Genomic DNA, 21,037 nt, shown 5'->3' with positions numbered 1-21,037 from the left:
ACAAAAGGGAAAGGTAGTGGCAGAGGAGAGAAAAACAGGCAGAGTTGGGTACAAAATTCTTGATGTTACAAAGTTCATATAAGGACTAGTTTGGATAAATTACATTAATATCCTAAGAATCTCAGATGTTAAGATCCCCTAAGTCACACAGGTTTTCTAGCACATCCTGGGTCCCATCATAGTTTCTAACATAAACAGAGTGATCATAGAATCATAGAGTTGGAAGAGACCACAAGGGCCATCCAGTCCAACCCCCTGCCAAGCAGGAAACACCATCAAAGCATTCTTGACATATGCCTGTCAAGCCTCTGCTTAAAGACCTCCAAAGAAGGAGACTCCACCACACTCCTTGGTAGCAAATTCCACTGCCGAACAGTTCTTACTGTCAGGAAGTTCTTCCTAATGTTTAGGTGGAATCTTCTTTCTTGTAGTTTGAATACATTGCTCCATGTCCGCTTCTCTGGAGCAGCAGAAAACAATCTTTCTCCCTCCTCTATGACACCCTTTTATATATTTGAACATGGCTATCATATCACCCCTTGGTGATTGCTTTTTTAGCAATACCATCTCTGTATCATATTCAGATTGGCAGGCAATATAGGGAGATATTTGGGGTGCCTGTCCCAAACCACAGGAGTCAATTCCTTTTGGAAATGGACTAAAACAGATTTTAAAGCAGACTTTATTATTTTGGACTAGCATTTGGAGCCTACTGAGGATCAGCAATTGTAATATTTGCCTTTATCTGCTTAATTACAGTTTAATTCAACTGCTAAAGGGCATCTTGAGATTTCAAGAGAGGGTGTACTATTAAACTTTCTTTAAACCAAAATTTCTCAAATTCTTTAAGTGGTAGAATCTGATAGTACTTTATTTATTTTGGATGCTTTTCTGCCCTAAAAGGGTTCTCAAAGCAGCATACCAAAACAAGCAAAGAAACTTAATTTAGGAGAAGATTATTTCAATGCCTGATGCAATACAATGGAAAATTAGCTATAAAATAAGAAATCAAACAAACAAAAACAAATCATAAACGATATGAAATAGGACCTTAAGTAGCACACAAAAACCAGAAACAGTCAGTCTCAGCAATAAGAGGGCAGCAGCTTACCTGAGACCTGCGAGTATAGGGCGTTATACAAATACAAATAAAAATAAAATACTGACAGAATAGGACAAAAAGAAAGAAAAAGATATGGCCTTCTCCAGATGCCAAGAGAAGGATCAGGAAGGGCCCAGGCAAGCCTCCTGGGAAAGGGAGTTGCACAATTTGTACTGCAACTGAGAAGGACCTGTCCCATACAAAAATAAATCAGATTCAGCCTATTTTTGTATGGAAATTATATTAAGCAGTTAATATATTTTTGAATGTGCGATAATCAGGGACAAATATGAATTACAGACTGGATAATTGGAAGAACAATCTCTTTTCTTTGTCTTTTTTTAAAGTCGTTTGATGTCACTTTTCTTTTTTCCTTTGTATATATTTTTTTTTCTTTTTAAATTTTTATCCTTATTTCTCTTCTTGTCTTTTTGGTTTTTTGTGTTTCTGAAATTGGGGGGTTTCTCTTTTTTTTTTGTATAGTGTACGGCGAAAGTTTGTATGTATGATGCTTGTAATTACATTCTTTTTAAAACAATAAAAGATATTTTCTGAGGGGGGGGGAGAGAAGGACCTGTCCCACGTCCCACCTAACCACATTTCTTAAATGTTGGTGCACAGCCACCATCCTAGACCTTCATACCGTCTTAATAGCAATTCTCATCACATTCCTTGATGTGGGATTCAACTCCCTGGCTTCATCACACCATTTGCTCTTCAAATTATATTGTTGAAGCATCCAGTCTCTTAGCCAGACGCTTTTATCCTTCCAGCATTTTTTTTATTTAAAAACCAACACCGAGTTTCTTTCTTTCTTCTTTTGTCTTGTATTATTATTATTATTATTATTATTATTATTATTATTATTATTATTTGGGGGGGTAGCACACTGACCATCCCACCACTTCAACCCAACCTGAAGGCATAGTTTAGATCAGGCATCCCCAAACTTCGGCCCTCCAGATGTTTTGGACTACAATTCCCATCACCCCTGACCACTGGTCCTCTTAGCTATGGATCATGGGAGTTGTAGGCCAAAACATCTGGAGGGCCGCAGTTTGGGGGTGCCTGGTTTAGATCTAAACAATAATAGCAAAGTTGCTGAGAGAGAGAGAGAGAGAGAGTCAGAGTCAGAGTCAGAGTCCAAAAGTTGCTGGTATCAATATAAAAGAAGCTGTTAACAACCATATATTGTGGGATGCGGCAGGTGCAATTTGTCCTGTAGAATCTTTGTTAGATGAATGGGCACCAGTCCATCATAAAAGTATAATGTCTTTTTGCCCTCTAGCCACACAAAGTCTTTGCATCAGTTTTTCCAGAAAATGCTATGTCCCGATTTTTTCCTTTATTCCGTTTATATTTATATGCCGCACTCTCGCACATATCAGGGCAGTGCAAAGCAATACAAAGCACATTTTAGAAACCATTAAAAGCAGTACAGCACTATCATTAAGATGATTGGCTACTCAAGAACATTTTAAACAATGGCACAGGCTAGTTGGCATTAAAAGATCTTCAAAGCATGAAAGGCAAAAAGCTAGCAAGCCTGTCAAATCTCTGCTGGAAGAATGTCCCACAGCATGGGACTGGCAACATTAAATGCCTGAATTCCAGTGGAGGCGTGTTGTGCTTCTGTAAGACAGGACTCTGGAAGGTTGGACAACCAACTTCATGCAAGCTGGCTGAAGTGACTGCTTGCCCTGTTCTTGGGTTCAGCTATCCACCTGTAAAATGAAAAAAAAGAGACACATTAATTACATAAAATATAATGTGGGAAGACAGTGTTGCTGGTGATGATGAAAAAGAGGAAGAATTTTAAACGTTGTAACTTTAGAAATGCTCCAAACTTCACAAAAGGGTCCCAGCTAATGATTCAAAGGGGTGCTGGCTTCCAACCTGCTGACCAAGGGGATGTCTTAAAGCAGGCATCCCCAAACTGCGCCCCTCCAGATGTTTTGGCCTACAACTCCCATGATCCCTAACAGGACCAGTGGTCAGGGATGATGGGAATTGCAGTCCAAAACATCTGGAGGGCCGAAGTTTGGGGATGCCTGTCTTAAAGCATCAATATATCTTGGAGACCACAGATAAAAAGGTAGGTCTGCTGGTTAAAAATTGAGGCCTTCTTGCTGTGTTTAAGAGTGGTAGCAAGCAAGCAATACGTTTTCCTATTAAGCATATTTGCCGAACAGTACAGATCTACTCTTCTGGACTAGCTGCCCACTCTTATCCATATCTGCTCTGCACAGCTAAAGGCAGTTGTGGTTCTGGATAAGGCCACAGATGACTGTGTGTGTGTGTGTGTGTGTGTGTGTGTGTGTGTGTGTGTGGAATGCCACTGTATACCAGAGATTGAAATCACTGCCTCCCACATCACCCATCATTTTTCTCCTGCCAGTAGGCGGCAGTGCTACAGGGACGTAAAACCCAGTGGCGACGAGGCTTAGATCCCTGAACTTACTAGTATTTTGACTTCCTCTGTATGTGGATCAGCTTCACATGTTCTGAATCTCCAGGGGACCCTGATGTGTGCCCCCACATGAATTAGGGGGAAAGGAGCCAAGTCTTGTTGCACCATGGCCAGGCATCTTCTTTTTTTCCAGAAAATTCTACCCATGATCCATTTTTTAAGCCAATGCAAATGTTGCTTTCTGAACATCTGTACATGACAAGCCACTTGGAATCCTGCCTGTCCCATGTGAATGTACACAACCGCCCCTCTAGGTTGGCATGTCTGGAACTGATTATATCCAGGCTTTTTCCTACAGCTGCATTCTATGAAATGGTTGCATGGAGGCCTTGACACTGGGTTAATTTATTTCTGAGATGATAAATTCCCCTCATTTTAGTGGGGGGAGGTGAGGTTGGAGTTTCTTTGAAAGAACTTCAATGTAAAAATCTCAAAAAGGTAGCAGAGAAAACCCTAGTTTTGACTGAAGACATTTAGGGAGACCACAAATTAGAGCAGGGGGCGTCGGGAGGAAAGAGAGACTCTCAGGCACACAGGGAAGTAGTTTAGTAGGTCTTCTTCTGGGTGTGGGTGGGTGGGTGGGTGGGTGAAATGTCTAAAAGCCTTGAAAAAGATCAGATAAAATTTTCTGAAAAGAGAAATATCTTTTTACACATTTTATAGCATCTTATTCCTCTTTTTAGACATTTTTATTGGATCTTTTCCAAGCCCTTCAGACATTTCAGTTTTTATATATATGTGTCCCCAGAAGAATATTTTTGTTGAAACACATCACTTTTCTGTACGTACAAATGAGCGCTTCTCTTTGCGTGCCGAGGTACCAAGACGTCCCCCCAATAACTCACACTTCACACAGAATTTAAGTTTAAGGTTTTTGGCATTAATTTGGCCACAACTTTGTTTAAATACAACTAATGTGAGTGGTTGCTTAGGCATTGGTTCCCGCCATCTGTCCCCTGTCTGGGACAGATCCAACTGACTCCCACTAGCGTACTAGGGAAGCCAGTAAAGGTGAGAACCCTCTGAGAGGATGGAGCAGGGAGCCACACTCTTCACCTCTCCCTCGGATGCTCCCCGAAGCTCATGCGCGGTCCTAGCCCCTACTGGGGGTACGGACAAACATGTGGAGCCCCAGGATTCCTTTAACGGAATAGCAGCAATTTTGAGAGGCAGGCCCAACCAAATCCTTACCCCTCCACCATCCAATATGAACCAATGCCTAACCACAACCTTACAAGTTGTGACAATTTGCTACGCAGTAGGCAAAAACCACATGGCAACAGCCAATCAGCCAAGTGGACAAAATTCCTACCAGGCCCCTGCTCCAAAACAGGCCACCCCATGACAGGCATAGCAATGTCAAGCACAAATGACCCCTAAATATAGGGAGGGAGGGAGGGAGGGAGATCCGTTGCAGCAGCAAAAGTAAAACTGTACTCTGCTTGCAAAGTATATATAACGCTATGGCTGTCAATCAAATCATTTGCAATATTGCGAATTTCCCAGCAACAGCAACCATCAATCATTCCTGTGGCCATCCAAACTGACCCACCCATCAAACCCGGGAGTGTCTTGTTAACCCTTCCGCAACCCGAGCTCTCCTTAAGGGGGAACTCGCTTTCCTTTCTTCCTGGGGTAGACAGTTTTTTATATTAAAAAAAATACCATTATGAAAATCATTTTGTGTGTGTGTGACTTTCCACTTCGGAAAGAAGAGGAATTAAAAATAATAATAGGAGTCGGTCACATGCAGTGGTTCAGGATGTGTGAGAGGAAGTCCTCAACCCATGGCCCATCTCAGCCGTGATCTCACCTTAGGCAAGGCACATTCTATCATACTTAGGCTTCATACACACCATACTTTTCAAGCACATTACTTTATCCAAAGAATCGTGAGAAATTGAGTTTGTTAAACATGCTGGAAATTGTAGCTCTGTGAGGGGTAAATTACAGTTCCCCAGTTTCTTGGAGGGGGGTTCCTTAAGTGTATGGTAACTGTGCAGCACACAGACATACACCATCTGAAGTATGGTCAGAATGAATCTTTCCTACCTTACCGTGTTGCTGTGAAGATTAATAAGGCTGCATAAATGCCATTCTTACATCTCTAGAAATGATTTTATTGGTTGGAATCCAGTTTGTGCCCATGTGCTCGCAGAAGGGGATTTGATCGAGTGGATGCCTCTCCAGCTAAGAAGAGTTTAGATTTGATATCCCGCTTTATCACTACCTGAAGGAGTCTCAAAGCAGCTAACATTCTCTTTTTCCTTCCTCCCCCACACCAAACACTCTGTGAGGTGAGTGAGGCTGAGAGACTTCAGAGAAGTGTGACTAGCCCAAGGTCACTCAGCAGCTGCATGTGGAGGAGCGGAGACACGAACCCGGTTCCCCAGATTATGAGTCTACCTCTCTTAACCACTACAGCTCTCTAAAGAGGTGATACCTCTGATGAGCCCCGCAGGGACGTCCTGGGAGGACTGATCGGAGGTGGAAGAGGCTTGGGATGAGGTCACTGAGTCTGATGTCAGGAAGGGACTGAATAGTGCATTGAGAGACATCATCAAGCAGCTAGAGCCAGACATCCCCATGGAGGCGGCGTCACCTGATCCAGCCCTCCACCTCCTTTCAACAAGGATGCTCAGGGAATCAGGGAGACACGTGAGCCTGAGTCGGACCATGACCCTGCTGAACCAGGCCAGCATCTCTCACCCAGGACATCTCCTTGGACGTGCCAGTGCAAGCAGATCCAGCTCACTCACAGGAGTGCCTGCCTGCTTGCCCAGATCCGTTGCTTGGGATGAGCACTATGTGAGTGACTGTGAGCCCATACCACTCTTCAAAAGAGAAACCATGGGGGGTGTCAGGGGTTGGGGATAACATATTAATTTGTGCCAACGCTATTTTTCTAGAAAAAGAGGTGCCAGAACTCAACGTGAATGCCTCCCTTCTTCTCTTAGAACGGCAATGGTGTCCACCTGAGAGGTGCCGGAACTGAGTTCCGGTGAGTACTGGCTGGGGAAGAAAGTCCTGGCTTGTGCCTAACCATGTATCTTGGAACCCTCTTTATGAACTGTTTAAACCATGTACTGGCTTGTGGTATAAAGCCTTCGGGAATAATCTAGCTGAGAAGCCGAGTACCATGTCTGAGAGTAGGAGCTGGGAGAATATTTGCTGCTTCCCTTTCCTCCTCCCCCTCCCCTGCACTCCAGCACTTCTTTAAAAGTTGCTCCAGATAATTACTGGTAGGAACACTTCAGAAAAAGAAAAGTAGTGCTAATATGCCCAGGAACCTCACCAAAATGCTGCAGAGGGTGCACCTCAACAGGCACATATTTCCACATGTGGTGGGAGTGCCCCAAAATCCAACTATTCTGGACAACAACCATGAGAGAAATATGTAAAATAACTAAGCAAACATTAGAAATAACCCCAGAATTGGCCTTACTAAACATCTTCCAAGACAATAATGCCCACCTACATCACAAAGAACTCATAACCCACTTATTCTCAGCAGCCAGAAACACCATAACCAGACACTGGAGAGACCTGTCAGGAGTAAGCATGGACCAATGGTACCAAATACCGTAGTATGGGAAATAGCCTTACTAGAAAAATTAACCAATAAGCTGAAACTGACACGGGGACAAATAGAAGAAGTATGGCTCCCCTTTATCACATACACAGCCCAACAAGACAATGACAAAAATCCACCAACAGCATACAAATCAATATGGCTAACCTGATCCAAAACACCCACCCACCCCACTCACACACGAAACAAAGACCACCACAGCCAACCACAAATGAATAACCATACCCTGCCTAGGCCAACCAACATCTCTCACCACCAAAGGAACACAAACGAACAGCAGAGAACCTGCACAGGCGACGCTGACAAAAAGCCCCACATATATTAAGTAAAATAGAAACATCGTCACCCGACCCCACCCATCTTTCCCCCATCTACCTCTTTTCCCCTTTTCTTACCAATGTCTCAACAAATGAAACTGATTTGTAAAAATGTTACGAGAGACATTGCACATATTTTTGTAAATCAAGAAATCTTTAATTATTAAAAAAAAAGGAACAAGGTAAGAAGTGGCATTGGCGGGGAGTGGAACCTCAAGGAGTAACTGGCGAAATTTGCCTCCCCTTCTATTCCCTTAGCAATGATATCTACTGGATCAAAAGCCCTTCCATGGGTATAAGGACACCAAATGGACATCCTTCCTTCCTTCCTTCCTTCCTTCCTTCCTTCCTTCCTTCCTTCCTTCCTTCCTTCCTTTGCTGTAACATGTTTATCATATGATGTCACTAGTGATATAAATGTTTACTTGCTACACTCATGCCTTTACTTTTGTTTGCTTTTGCTTGTGCCTCAACCTGCCTACAAATGCATGCCCAGAGCATGCGTGGCTGTTTACACTCTTAAAGGTAACATGTCACTGCAAATCAGCTGACTGCTAGCTTTTACTAATGAGCCAGTGCATTAGGTTTGCAGCCTTATTTCATCACACACAGAGAGAGAGACAGACACACACAAATACTTTCATCTTTAACCACAAGCAAAATAAAGGAAGAAGCTGATGAAGATCTCTGACAAGTGATGCAGCCTGCCTTCCCTAACTGATGTCACAGTTCCTGTGGCCAAAAAAGAAACATGTTTGTTGCTAAGCAACACTATGTATATATTTCACTTGCCTGTTCCCACTTGGGATTCAGCATATGCATTTTCACTTTCATCCCTGATGCATAGTTACATTTGTTTGCTTTGAGTGCCAAGATGAATGGAAACTGTCCAGTATAGGATATGCAAAAAGTACTGAAAGCTCAGGGGAAGATTTACCAACCTGAGCCATTGTTTTGCGGTGTAGTTTCAGTGGGAAACCTACTGAGTGCCATTCACCAGTGGCTGAGCCAGTTTCTCCATTGAGAAAAGATGCTGGGATTTATGTTTGAAAGGACTACTGGTCCCCAGAGGTGCTGCCAATGAAGCCAAGGGACTTGGGCTTGGAATGATTTACCTCTGGTGCAGTTGAAGGGAGCATAGCTGCAACTCTAAGCATACTAATAGAGGGTAACTTCCTTTCAAAAGCCTTTCAGATTGGTGTATAAACACTACTTGAATTTAATTGATTGTGGATGTGTTCTAGGTAATGGGATATTTTGACCCATTTAGTCACATTCTTTTTAAAAGTCAGCTTTTCTAGACCTTATCCTCTCCCTGTTGATTTTTGTATATTAACCTCTTCTTTCTGATGAACCTTCCTTGTTGAAAGCAATGACACGCGTGCCCCCACCCCACACTTTTTGTGCCATACCCCCAAACACATACCCCTTTTTCAATTTATTTAGAGCAATAGCATGTACCACATGTTTTTAAATCCACGAGGCCTGAGAAACGGAAGATAAAAACAGATATTAGTTATGATAAGCAACATGATGAAGTTATAAAATACTGTACACTAAAATGTGAAACCCTAGATATCTTTTAAAAAACACTTTTTTAAAAAAAGTCCAGTAACAAATTTCACTTAGCGGAATTCCAAGGGAAATTATTCGTTATTTTTTCATGCTTAGTCACAATGTGCGCTCAGTAATTAAATGACAATATCTGGCACAGGATTTTCTAAACAAAAGCCCATGTTATGATGAAAACTAGAGGGATATAAGCAGCTTCCTTCTAGGTTTACTATTGTCTCTATTAATAAGCATTAAAGAGAGAAAAACACTGGAGGAATTCTCCCAGTGTACATGGTTTGAATTTTACTATGCTTTTCAGATTAGTTTAATTTCCCACTGGAAGTTGGCTCTTCATAAATATTGGCCTAGGATTATAATCATGTAAGACAAAACTATTGTGTTTGGGCTGTTCTTGTCCATTCCCATTTACTCCTAATATGCAGAACTTGAAGCTTCAGACATGGGACCCGAGCATTCAGCAAGAAAGACATCACGACAAATGCTGGTCTCTGGTATCAAAGTTCAAGCACTTGGAAATGCATAAGGAAAATATGTTGCTTTAACTTCACAGAACATCTTAAAATACTAAGCAAACTGGCGATTGCAGACTCTCCCCCTAAAAAATATATAAATTAGAAGACACTAAAAGATTTCCCAGCCCAGCATTCTACGTTTTGCACAAAAACTAGTGTAACCTATAGAGACAGAGAATCCTTCAAGTTGAAGTGTGCACCAGGCTTGTTCTGTGTCCCCAAATATCAATACCGCTGTGTTATACAGTTGCCATGCCGCTTTTGTTGCCTACACACACTGGGCTGTATTCAACACTGCTGTTCCATTTGGGCAACAGACTTCTGCTTCTTCGACAAAAGTTCTCACTTCTCTCCACTTCCCTACAGCTCCTTCACAGCCTCTAAATCAGCTCCAGAGGGCTGAGGAACCCTCTGAAGCATATTTTTGGGGTGAGCACGGAGACGAAGGGGAACTCCCGTTAGACAAGTGGAATGTCGCACATATACAAGGTGTGGCCGGAAAGTTCAGTGAATGGTCACAGAAATCGGACAGCGGGAAATACTCGAACATATAATCGGCATCAGAAACCCACAAAATGTTCACAATTGTGTACGGAGATGAAGCTGTAACTCAAAGGACAGTGTATGAATGGTTTAAGTGTTTCTGTAAAGGGTGGCAAACCATTGAAGATGACCCTTGGTCTGGCAGACAGTCGCTGAGCAGAACGGTGGCAAATGTCGACAGAGTTCGTGAGTTATTGTTGCGGGATCAACATTTGTCTGTCCGAATGGTGGTGGAAGAATTGCATATTCTGCGTGGAATCATTTCTGAGGTTACTGAGTTGTCCCACTCTCCATATTCTCCCAATCTGGCCCCAGCAGATTTCTTTCTTTTTCCAGAACTGAAATCTGCAATGAAAGGGCAGTGATTTCCCAACATTTCACACATCTAAGCTGCTCTACGAACATGAGTTTGACCAAACTGCGGGAGGCAGTGCAAGACAGGAGTGCCTGGCGTGCTATGGTCCATGGGGTCACGAAGAGTCGGACACGACTAAATGACTAAACAACAACAAGCTGCTCTGACAAGGGAACTGAGAGCAATACAAAAAGAGGACTTCTCCAGAAGTTTCCAACAATTCTATGAATGTTGTCAATGGGGCATTGTATCAGAGGGGGCCTACTTTGAAGGCTTGTAAGGTATGTATGTTTGAATATTTCTCGCTGTCCAATTTCTGTGACCATTCACCGAACTTTCCGGTCACACCTTGTAGCATTAAAAAAGAAGAAAGAAAGCCTCATATATTCAGTTGTGACATCCCACTTGTGCAAATGACTTCTGCTTGCTCAATTAAGACTTCCTGGCTCTCCTTTTTCTCCTGCCTGTCCAGAGTGCCATAAAATCTGTTTTGGGTAGTTGGGGGGGGGCTGCAAAGCAGATTGCATGGGGTACAGGAGGCTGCAGCGAGGAGGAAGTTAATGGGAATCTCTTTGAATCTGCTGGTGTGGCATTGGATCTTGCCATTTATGTAGACATGTTCATAGATCATAGGATTGTAGAGTTGGAAGGGACCCCAAGGTTCGTCTAGGCATGTCAAACTTGCGGCCCTCCAGATGTTTTGGACTACAATTCCCATCTTCCCCAACCACTGGTTCTGCTAGCTAGGGATCATGGGAGTTGTAGGCCAAAACATCTGGAGGGCCGCAAGTTTGACATGCCTAGTCCAACCACCTGCAATCAATCACCAGCATCAATCACAGCTATGGATGCGAATATATTTGAAACTGCCATTTACCAAGCTAGACACTTGAACCATTAGTTCAGTATTGCCTACCCCAGCTGCCAGTGGCTCTCAAAGGCTTCAGGCCAAGGTATTTTCCAGTACTCATGTCTGTCTGCGGTCCTTTTAGCTGAAGATGCCAGGGAATGAATTTGAGACTGCCAGCATATAAAGCACATGCTCTATCGCTGAACTGTGATATGTATGCACATACAAAAAACCCGTCTTCCCATTACAGCCCAGCCCTTTGTTACTGTCTGGGTCTATCCAGCATATACAGAAATGAAAGAGAAAATTCTAAGTGTGTCAAGACTGGCCACTATTGGAAGCAGAACACTAGATGTACCTTTATCTAATGTAGCAAAGCAATCCTTAGCCTTTTAGAATATAACGTTCAAGCAGACTTCACATTGCAGAAATTCAAAACTTATGTTTATAGGAATTCTGCATTTTCTTTTGTACAGAAATTGTTGCATTCAGCACTTATTTGTTGAGAACAAGAACTCAATTTTTAAAAACAAAGACGGCTAACGACCATTCCTGCCAATCCATATTGCTAGACAGAGGCTGCTCTTATGTAGGGGATAAAGTCACAGAGTTTACAGTACACAGAGATTTGCTGAGATTTGCCATTTAGGCATGCAAATCAGATTGTAGCCTAAAGCCATGAGAGATTTGTGCTTAAACCATCTCCAAAATTTGGAATGCATTAAACAGTGACAGCAGCTTCAGAGTTTAATTTTGGATGTGCCAGTTTTTCACTCCAGCCTGGTTTTACTAGAGGATAGCTATTCTTGGTCACAATTTTCTAGGGAAAGGAAAGCTGGAATCAGTACTGGTATAATTTAAACAAAGTCATTTGGCAGTACTTCCCATGGATAGAGACAAATGAGTTTTTATATTAAGCAGTTGGGCATTTATGAACACTATTATAATGGGTGACGTGAGGGAGCCTGGTGGGTTACTTCTGTGTTTTGCTCAGACTTTGCAAAGCCCCACAACTGCTGCTCCGCTGCTCCATATAGTTTACATTTGTGTAGAGCCAATTTAAATGTTCAATAGGCAGTATTGTACAGTCAGATATCATAGGCGGGGAATTGCTTGTGTGAACGGAGAAAGTTCTTTCTGATGCTTAGTCGGAATCTCCTTTCTTGTAACTTGAAACCATTGGTTTGGATCCTACCCTCTGGAGCAAGAGAAAACAAGTGTTCTCCATCTTCCATGCGACAGCCCTTAAGATATTTGAAGGTGGCTATCATATCTCCTCTCAGTCTCTTTTCCAAGCTAACATACAACTCCCTCAACTGTCCCTCATAAGGCTTCTAGAGCCTTGATCATCTTGGTTGCCCTCTTCTACACACCTTCCAGCTTGTCAATATCCTTCTTAAATTGCCACGCCCAGAACTGGACACAGTAATCCAGGTGTGGTCCGACCAAGGCAGGATACAGTAATGCTGCTTTTGTGCATATGTACACCAAGGCCTGAGGTTCCCCACCCCAGTTCCAGAAGGTAGGCAGGGATAGTGGGCAAAAGAACAGCAAGCCATGGCTATTTGTACGCACTTCTTCAAAACTGTTAAGAAAACAGATGCCACTCCCAGGCAAAGACGGGCAACTTTGCCCTCACCAAACTCTTCCTGGCTGACAGGAGCAAGCCAACATTAAATCACACCAAGCACATTGAAATTAAGTCTCTATTATTAGCAAAAACAGGATCTGCACAAGAGCACCAGGCCTAATGAACACAGCAACTCGTCTCCATGAAGTTTTGCACCCATGAAGCAGTTCCTGAGACTAAAAGTTTCCGCCTTCCCACAGCCGGCTATGTCTCCTCCTCTCCAGGGTTTTCTACAAGCAATCAGAGACTGTGCCTGTGTGCCTGTCTTTGCTCCTTCTACTTCATGCCTCTCCTGGTTCTAGGACAGGGGTTCCCAAACTAAGGCCCAGGGGCCAGATGTGGCCCAATTGCCTTCTAAATCCGCCCTGCGGTAAGACATGCAGAATGTACCAAGAAATGATATCTCATGGTTTTTATATACACTTGCATAGCACACATAAATGCGTACCGGTACTCTGAATACGGAAGATTCTTGATCCTTCCTCATGCCACAATATAAAATAGTTATATCATTACTGGGGAAATCCTACTAGGGAAGTACTTGAACCATATATAGCAGGGCTTACAGGTTGCAGGGGAGGAGAGATGCTTTCTTTTTGTTTTAGACTGGCAGGACACAATCCTTTTGATCTGGCTTTTATGTTGGGATAAGGAATGAATGGAGAAAAATACAATTAAGGCTACACAAATCTCACATCCCAATTGTAAGCAATGCTAACACTGAGGCCCAGAATAGGATTTTTTAAAATTTATTTATCTGCATCTGCTTTGCCTTTTAAAATAAAATCTCACTCAGCCTTAGGAAAATATTCATGAGCTAAAGCTGGCAATAGAAAAATAATTATTTGAAAAACATTCTATGAGGAGAGTTGTGTGCTTCCCTACTGGATGCCAGTTAAAATGAGCTAATTTGTTTTACCAGTAGCTTAAGAAAACCCCAGCACAGCAGCACGACAATTATATCCAGGTGCAAGGACTTAATTCAAGCAATTCTAGGTGGATCTTTCCAGTCTGCTCTATGGGCCCCATCCTCAGCAGCAGACAGGAACAGATGCCCTTGAAAACGCGATCCAGCCAGTCCTTCAATATTGAGCTTGAAATGCTTTCAGAAGGAGCTGGGGAGCTCTCTCTCTCTCTCTTTGTGTGTGTGTGTGTGTGTGTGTGTGTGTGTGTAGGAAGTGATGTTCTTCTAGCCAATAAATCAATTAAAACATAAGGAAGAAATACCAGTGCTGCGAGTGAAAAGTGAATCTAAGTGAATCAATTTCCTTTCTCCCTTGGATTCATTCCTATTCTCAGCATAAACACAAAATTTGAAATTCTGTGGCACATTTTTTAAAAAAATAAATTTAAGGAACCGCAGAGAGGGAAGACAGTCAAAAATTGAAATGTTAAATTGATTGTAAAACTAATGAAATGTATAAACTTGAAAAGTATTTTAAAAACGTTTTAAAAGAAAGCACTTTTTCACACAGTGAGTCATTAAACAATGGAACTCGCCAGCACAGGAGGCCACCAACTTGGATTACTTTAAAGGAGGATTAGACATTCATGGAAGATAAGGCCATCAATGGCCACTAGCCATGTTACTAGTTACAGGTAGGTAGCCGTGTTGGTCTGACGCAGTCAAAAAAAATAAAAAAAATCCTTCCAGTAGCACCTTAGAGACCAACTAAGTTTGTCATAGGTATGAGCTTTCGTATCTGAAGGAGTGTGCATGCACACGAAAGCTCATACCTATGACAAACTTAGTTGGTCTCCAAGGTGCTACTGGAAGGATTTTTTTTATTTTGTTTTGACATTTTTTTAAGGTGCTGAAAATCCTCCAATCTCTTATTCTGGAGTGTCATGGTTTCTTTTAGTGGGTACATTCAGGAATCAAATTTGAGCATTAAACTATTCAATTTGTTCTTGGACAATTTTAATAGAGTGGCTGAACCCACTCCTCCCAAAAGCTTAGCTGCATATCTTGGGTGATAGCAAAAGGAAGATAGTGACTATTTTCAGCTACATAGTTAGTTATTTGTTAGGCATCTCGCTTCTGTGGATTAGCTGCATCGGCCTCCAGTCCTCTTCTCATATGGCTGACTCCAGTTTGTGAAAGTTTCCACGAGGCCAATAAGCCAAAATGGCACATAAGATGCTGCTTGAGGAAGTGGGAAGAGATTTGGCTGCTGCTTATTTGTTGAAACCACCCTTCATCCCATAGGATCTCAGGGCAGCGAACAAGCAGTGAACAACCACGTAAAAAGTTAGCTTAAAACATAAGCGAATTTGAATTTAAAACAGTTCACCGATGGTCATTCTAATAAGCACACCCAACCTTCAGACCTCCTTCAAATGTCTCTGTGAAAATCTGTTTTAAACCAATGCCTGATGTACCGCTAGGAAATGGGAGCTAAGATCTCAGGATTTGTCATATGCCACTTGGCAGGGGCGTAGCTAGCTGCTCTGGCACCCGGAGCCACGGGGCAGGGGGATCCGTGCATGGGGGCGCTGCGGTGATCTGCCCATGGAGCCCACTGCTGGACAGCAGCGTGGGGCTCCGAGCCACCGCCTCACTCCCAGGAGAGACGTGTGACTTGGGCAGGCCAGGCTCCATGGTAAATGCCCCCCCCGTGGTGTGCCTTTTTTCACCCCCTCAGGGATGACACCCGGGTGGACCACACCCACCGCACACCCCTTCCTATGCCCCTGCCACTTGGACTTCCATTTACTGGTAATATATTCAAATTCCATGTTTTCCCAGCCCATCGTACTTATTAGAGAGTGCCAGTTGCCATACGAAAGGGGCAAGCCTAATCGTGGACTTTTCCACACTGGCTTTCCAATAGCAGTGTAGTCCTGAACTATATTCTCTTATAAACATGTTCCAGCTTCATTTGGCAGGTCTCTCTCTGTCTCTCAGATTGTTTTCAAATCACAGATTAACATTTCAGCCATTTACAGTATTTGTGGCCTGGCTGTTCTGCAATGATCACATACCACCTTACCTCCCCAAACCACAGAATTGCTGGCTCCAGGCCTGACTCCATTGTATTATTGCACTTTAAGGCTAAAAAGTTGATTGAAATATTATCTGCACCAATTGTAAACCTAATGCATTTCACATCTCTTGTTGGCTTGCTGACAAATAGACTATTAAGGCACTTAATAGGAGTCAGTCAAAAAACTTGGCTAAACCTGGCTAGTTACCTAGCTCCAATCTAATTTTTCCAAGGTCTGCTTGCAAAACCTTTGTCTAGCAGAGGAGACTTGCTAATGTTATCTTAATGCAAGGAACCTGCAATGATTTTCAAGGGGTAGAAGTGCTGAGCTGTAATTTTGGTTTTGCTTTGGTCTTGCAAGTTCAGTTGACCTTGGGAACGTAATGTGGCTCCTTTAAATCATAAAATATAGTATCCCATTATTGTTCTAATTTTACAGGTAGAGGAACAGAAACAGGCTGCTGTAAACTGGATTTTCTCTTTTGCACATTTTCCTGGGCGTAAGCCCTCTTGGAAGCAGTGGGACTTGCTTCTGAGTAACAATGCATAGGATTGCATGGCATATATGGAAGCGCAAATTATTATTATCAAAACCTTTACCATGCAAATCTGTTAACACCTGAACAACACAACCCCTGATGCTATTTACATATAATCAAGGTAGCAGGTGCAATTTGCATAATCAGAAATGCTAAGCTGGAGTGTAGTGGATGCTTCCATACGGAGAACTTTCAGAGTGTCTGGCTCACTGATTCAGCACAGCTGAAACCCACAAGCCAGATGAGGGCAAGGCTGGTTCCTGTGATGGACACCATCAGTCCAAATGGCAGAGGGTTGGGGGAGCTAGCAGGACCAGTACAGATGGCACAGTCCAGAGAATCAGTAGCACAAACTCTTGCATTACTTGGCACATCTTCCTTGCCATGTACAACAGCCCCCCCCCCTTCCCGCCCTAATTCTGGTGTAACACTACAGTGCTAAATCAGCCGTGGGGAAGCAGCCGTCTGGAGGTTGCCATAGTTATTGATTCTGTCCCATCATGACAAGGGAAATAGTTAATGGTTGGCTAGCTAGGCCAATATGCTGACAACAGTAGTCCAGATGTGATAATAGGACGCTACCACACCAGACTTAGGGGAGCACGTTTGCTGCTGGAGATTCTGCTTTGTTTTCCTCAAATGGACAAAGCATTAGTTGGTATTCCAGATTTTGCACACAGGCTGTGATGCCGATTTCCGTGGATTTTAAATGTCTTCATATTGAATGATACAGTGGTAAGCCAGGCAGATGACAGGTTGAAATCCTTCATGCGTGTGTACACACACACACACACACACACACACACACACATGCATCACTTACATCCCATTGGACTTCTATGTCTACATATAGGTTTTTGCGGGATTAAAACAGCCACACCAACAAAGAGATACACAGCTACTGTGATAGATTTCAAGCCGGTGAGGTTAGGGTTTATTTATTTTATTGCTTCCATGGTAGCAGTCATATAAATTTACACACTAAATGTTCACACAGAAAGGTCCTAAAAGTTCTTTATATTGCAGATTTACAGACAAGCCCCGCCAAACTCCGACGGCAACACTTTGTGCTGTTATGATTTTCCCATCTTAACTAGCACTAATGAGAGGTGTACCAGGCAATTCAGATTAAACTAGTGAGTCGTGCTTATTCAAATATAATGTGAGCAATCTGGACATCTTGAAAGCCTGCCAAGATGGGGCTCATAAAAAAACCTGCCAAAAATCTGAGTCCTGAGTTCAGCCAAGCATGTGTGGCTGGTTCCCATGAACATTACAAATAAAATTAAAACCAGTTGGAAGCCTTGTTTTTTCTTTCTTTCTTTCTTTTTCTTTCCTAAAGCAACCAAACTCCTTCCCCACCCGAAAGAAATACTTGGGCCTAATAGAACCTGCCCTTTTAAACCACCTCTCTGCACCCAGAAGAAATTTGGAGGATGAACTAAAAAGAGGTTTTTGTTTCAGCTCTTCCCTTCTTTGGATCCTGGTTTCTTGACAAGGGGGGGTGAGGAGGGGGGGAACAGCCAATGGAAACACATTTTTTTCCAAGGGGGATATACATTTCATCCTGGAATCAAAAGCACAGTATTTCACCAGCTCCTAATTTAAAACACACTTTACAGAGGCATATCTTATTCAACTGAGCCTTTGAAACTGATTTAAGGTGAGAATTAGGAATAAAATATATAGGGCCAAATTTGCTGCCAGATATAAAGGCACAAACACATTACACCAGGTTTAAATTTGTGTCAGATTTTGCTCTCAATTGCTTCAGATTTATAACTCCATTTGGAGAACTGACTTCAGCTGTGTGGCTTGAGACTTACGGCAGTGACAATGAATGCAGAATGTTCCTTGCAGAGGGAGATTTAAGGTGAAGGCAGCCAAGCCATTCCTTTTACAGCCAAAGCATTTCCTACAAGTCTTTCAAATCCCTAGCATAACATGTACAATGATCCTCAGACAATTAGCAATTGTGTGTGTGCTTGTTTTGTTTTTTTAAAAAAGTAAATAGCAGTCCTAGCTGCATGATCCAGATTGAGCAGTGGTGGGAGTGGGGAGTTAACCCTTCCACACTGCAGTCCCAATGCAAATCCCTCCCACAAATATTGCTATTTTCACCAGGATGATCATCAGTATCAGCCAGAACTCTGCAGGCTGGCTTCATTCTCCATACTTGCTGGCCTTCCTAAACTTTTATGAACTTACTGAAGAAGGAAGTTGGACACAGAGGGTTGTCTAAATGCATTAGAACCTGTGGCCCTCCAGATATTGTTGTACTCCACTTCCCATCTATTCTGACCATATGCCATGTAGGTTGGAGGTTGTAGTCCGAACACATGGAGAGCCAAGAGTTTCTCATTCCTGTATTACAATACAGTGGGACCTCGGGTTGCGGATGTAATCCGTGACGGAGGCACGTCCGCAACCTGCAGTGTTCGTATCCCGCAGCGCCGCGTCTCCGCACACGCATGATGCGATTTGGCGCTTCCGCGCATGCGCAAGTGGCAAAACCCAGAAGTAACCCTTTCCGGTACTTCTGGGTTTCCCCGCGGTACGCAACCTGAAAACACGTAACCCAAAGTATCTGTGTCAGGAGTATGGGCAGGAGTCAGGCTCTGGGGCCTGTAGTGCTTTGCAGGACTGGGGCCTGCCTCAGCTTGTGCTGGAGAAGCAGGGAGTGGCCACTCAGGTGAGGCCTCAGCTTATGCGGGAGAGGCAAGGAGTGACCACTCAGGTGAGACCACTTGATATCTCACTGCACCTGGTGGCAGGAGCTGGGAGGGATAAAAGCTCAGCATTTCCCTTCAGCTCTTTGCCACAGCAACACTATCCCTGCCTGGTTGCATCTGGCCTTTTGCTCCTTGCTCCCTCGCATTTGCTGATGCCTTGATCCTCGACCCTTGGACCTCTGCTTTGCCGATGACTTGATCCTTGACTCTTGGACCTCTGCCTTGCCCAACGCCTTGATCCTCGACCCTTGGACCTTTGCCTTGCCGACGCCTTGCTCCTTGACTCCCAGACCTTCACCTCTGCCTTGCTCCTTGACCCTGCGACTGCCTGCTGCTGGACCCTCAACCCTGCACCTGTTCCTGCTTCTACACCACCATCTTGCCTCTGGTCCTGACGTCCTCAGCCAGGGCTTCAACCGCCCGCCGACCGGACTGTGACAGTCTGTAACCCGAGGTACCACTGTATATAACTTTGTACCAAAGGAGTGACACCATAGGGGTTAACAATCTAGTGTTTGCAGGTACAGGTGCACCTGCCAGGACCTCTCATGGCACCACAAAAGTCTCAGCGAATATACCCTCGGCAATCCACAACACACAAGAGATGTTTGCTCTTCCTGCTCAGTTCGCATTTACACTTGCTTAGCCTCAACTACATTGAACACCCCCACCCTGTTAAATATGCCCACATTTTATTGGATGCAAGGATTGGGCATCCATCCACCCTGCCATCCTCTAAGATTTGTGCAAAGTGCTTATCTCTGTGAGCAGCAGAGTGGTAGGTGGTGTTGGTGCCTTTTCCCCATGGAGGGGGACATCCCTGCACCATTTTGTGTCCCTGTCTCTTTTTGCTGCAGTTTCTGATGCAGCTGCCATTTTGTGTGATGGCACACATCCCAGGGCAGCTGTGTGTTTTTTACTGGCACCCAGGGCATTGTCTCAGATTGCCAAATGTGCCCGCTAGCCCAAAAAGGCTGGCGCCCCCTGGTGCACGACTCTGACACGATAAGCTGAAAACCTGCATGAACACACACACATATTGGTTACACAGTGTTCTAAAGTCCATTTTGGGGGCCTAATCCAGCCCGCCCCTCATGGCCCTTCATGAAATCTGGCCCTCTTTGAAAAAAGTTGGACACCACTGTCCTAAATCAATGTACTGTACAGTCATAGCTGCCAAGTTATCCCTTATTTTAAGGGATTTTCCCTTATGCTGAATAGGCTTCCTCACAAGAAAAGGGAAAACTTGGCATCTATGTGTACAGTATAGTCTTCAATGGGATTAAAGGAGCCCTAACTGCATGCAACACTGTAACCTCAAGCGAGACTGGTTTCAAGCTTCCCACTATTCAAAAAGCATAGTTGCCCCATCCAACAGGCCTTCCAGATCCATTCTGTGCAGGACATGTTAGGAAGCATGCAATTCAGCCATGTGTGCATGCCCCAAGCAGTGCCGGGTTTACATATAAGCTAAACAAGCTATAGCTTAGGGCCCCACTCTCTCGGGGGCCCTAAAAAATTTAAAGGGGAAAAAACTGGGTGTACATTTCCAAAATATAAGATAAAAAAAAAAACCTACATACAGCAACAGTGTTTTGTGTTGTGTAGGCTCCTATGATGTAAGTAATGGGCCCCGCCTGCTAGCCTGCTCCCTAAAATATTTTGCTCATTTCCATATATAGGGTGCCTACATTCTGCATGTGCAAATGGCTTTAGATACCTATTAGGTCCATAAATTACCACATAGCATATATTCAACACACACAAAACAGCGGCAATTTGTTGTTGACAAAGAACAGCTGGACATATGAAGGGCCCCATTACCTTCAGTAG

General features: G+C 43.5%; 1 long non-coding RNA gene across 1 annotated transcript in view; it reads right to left on the bottom strand.

Annotated features, from left to right (window-relative positions):
- Nucleotides 1–2,427: 2,427 nt before the first annotated feature.
- Nucleotides 2,428–21,037, bottom strand: part of LOC148685728 (uncharacterized) — an 87,401-nt gene continuing 68,791 nt past the window's right edge. The window contains exon 2 of the long non-coding RNA XR_015949873.1: nt 2,428–2,826. This is a non-coding gene — a long non-coding RNA (uncharacterized LOC148685728). The remainder of the gene's footprint in view (nt 2,827–21,037) is intronic.

The sequence above is a fragment of the Zootoca vivipara genome, chromosome 5 (genome assembly GCF_965207765.1).
Source record: "Zootoca vivipara chromosome 5, rZooViv2.hap1.1, whole genome shotgun sequence".
NCBI lineage: Eukaryota > Metazoa > Chordata > Lepidosauria > Squamata > Lacertidae > Zootoca > Zootoca vivipara.
The sequence above is the reverse complement of the archived record's forward strand: the minus strand, read 5'-3'. Positions and strand labels throughout refer to the sequence as shown.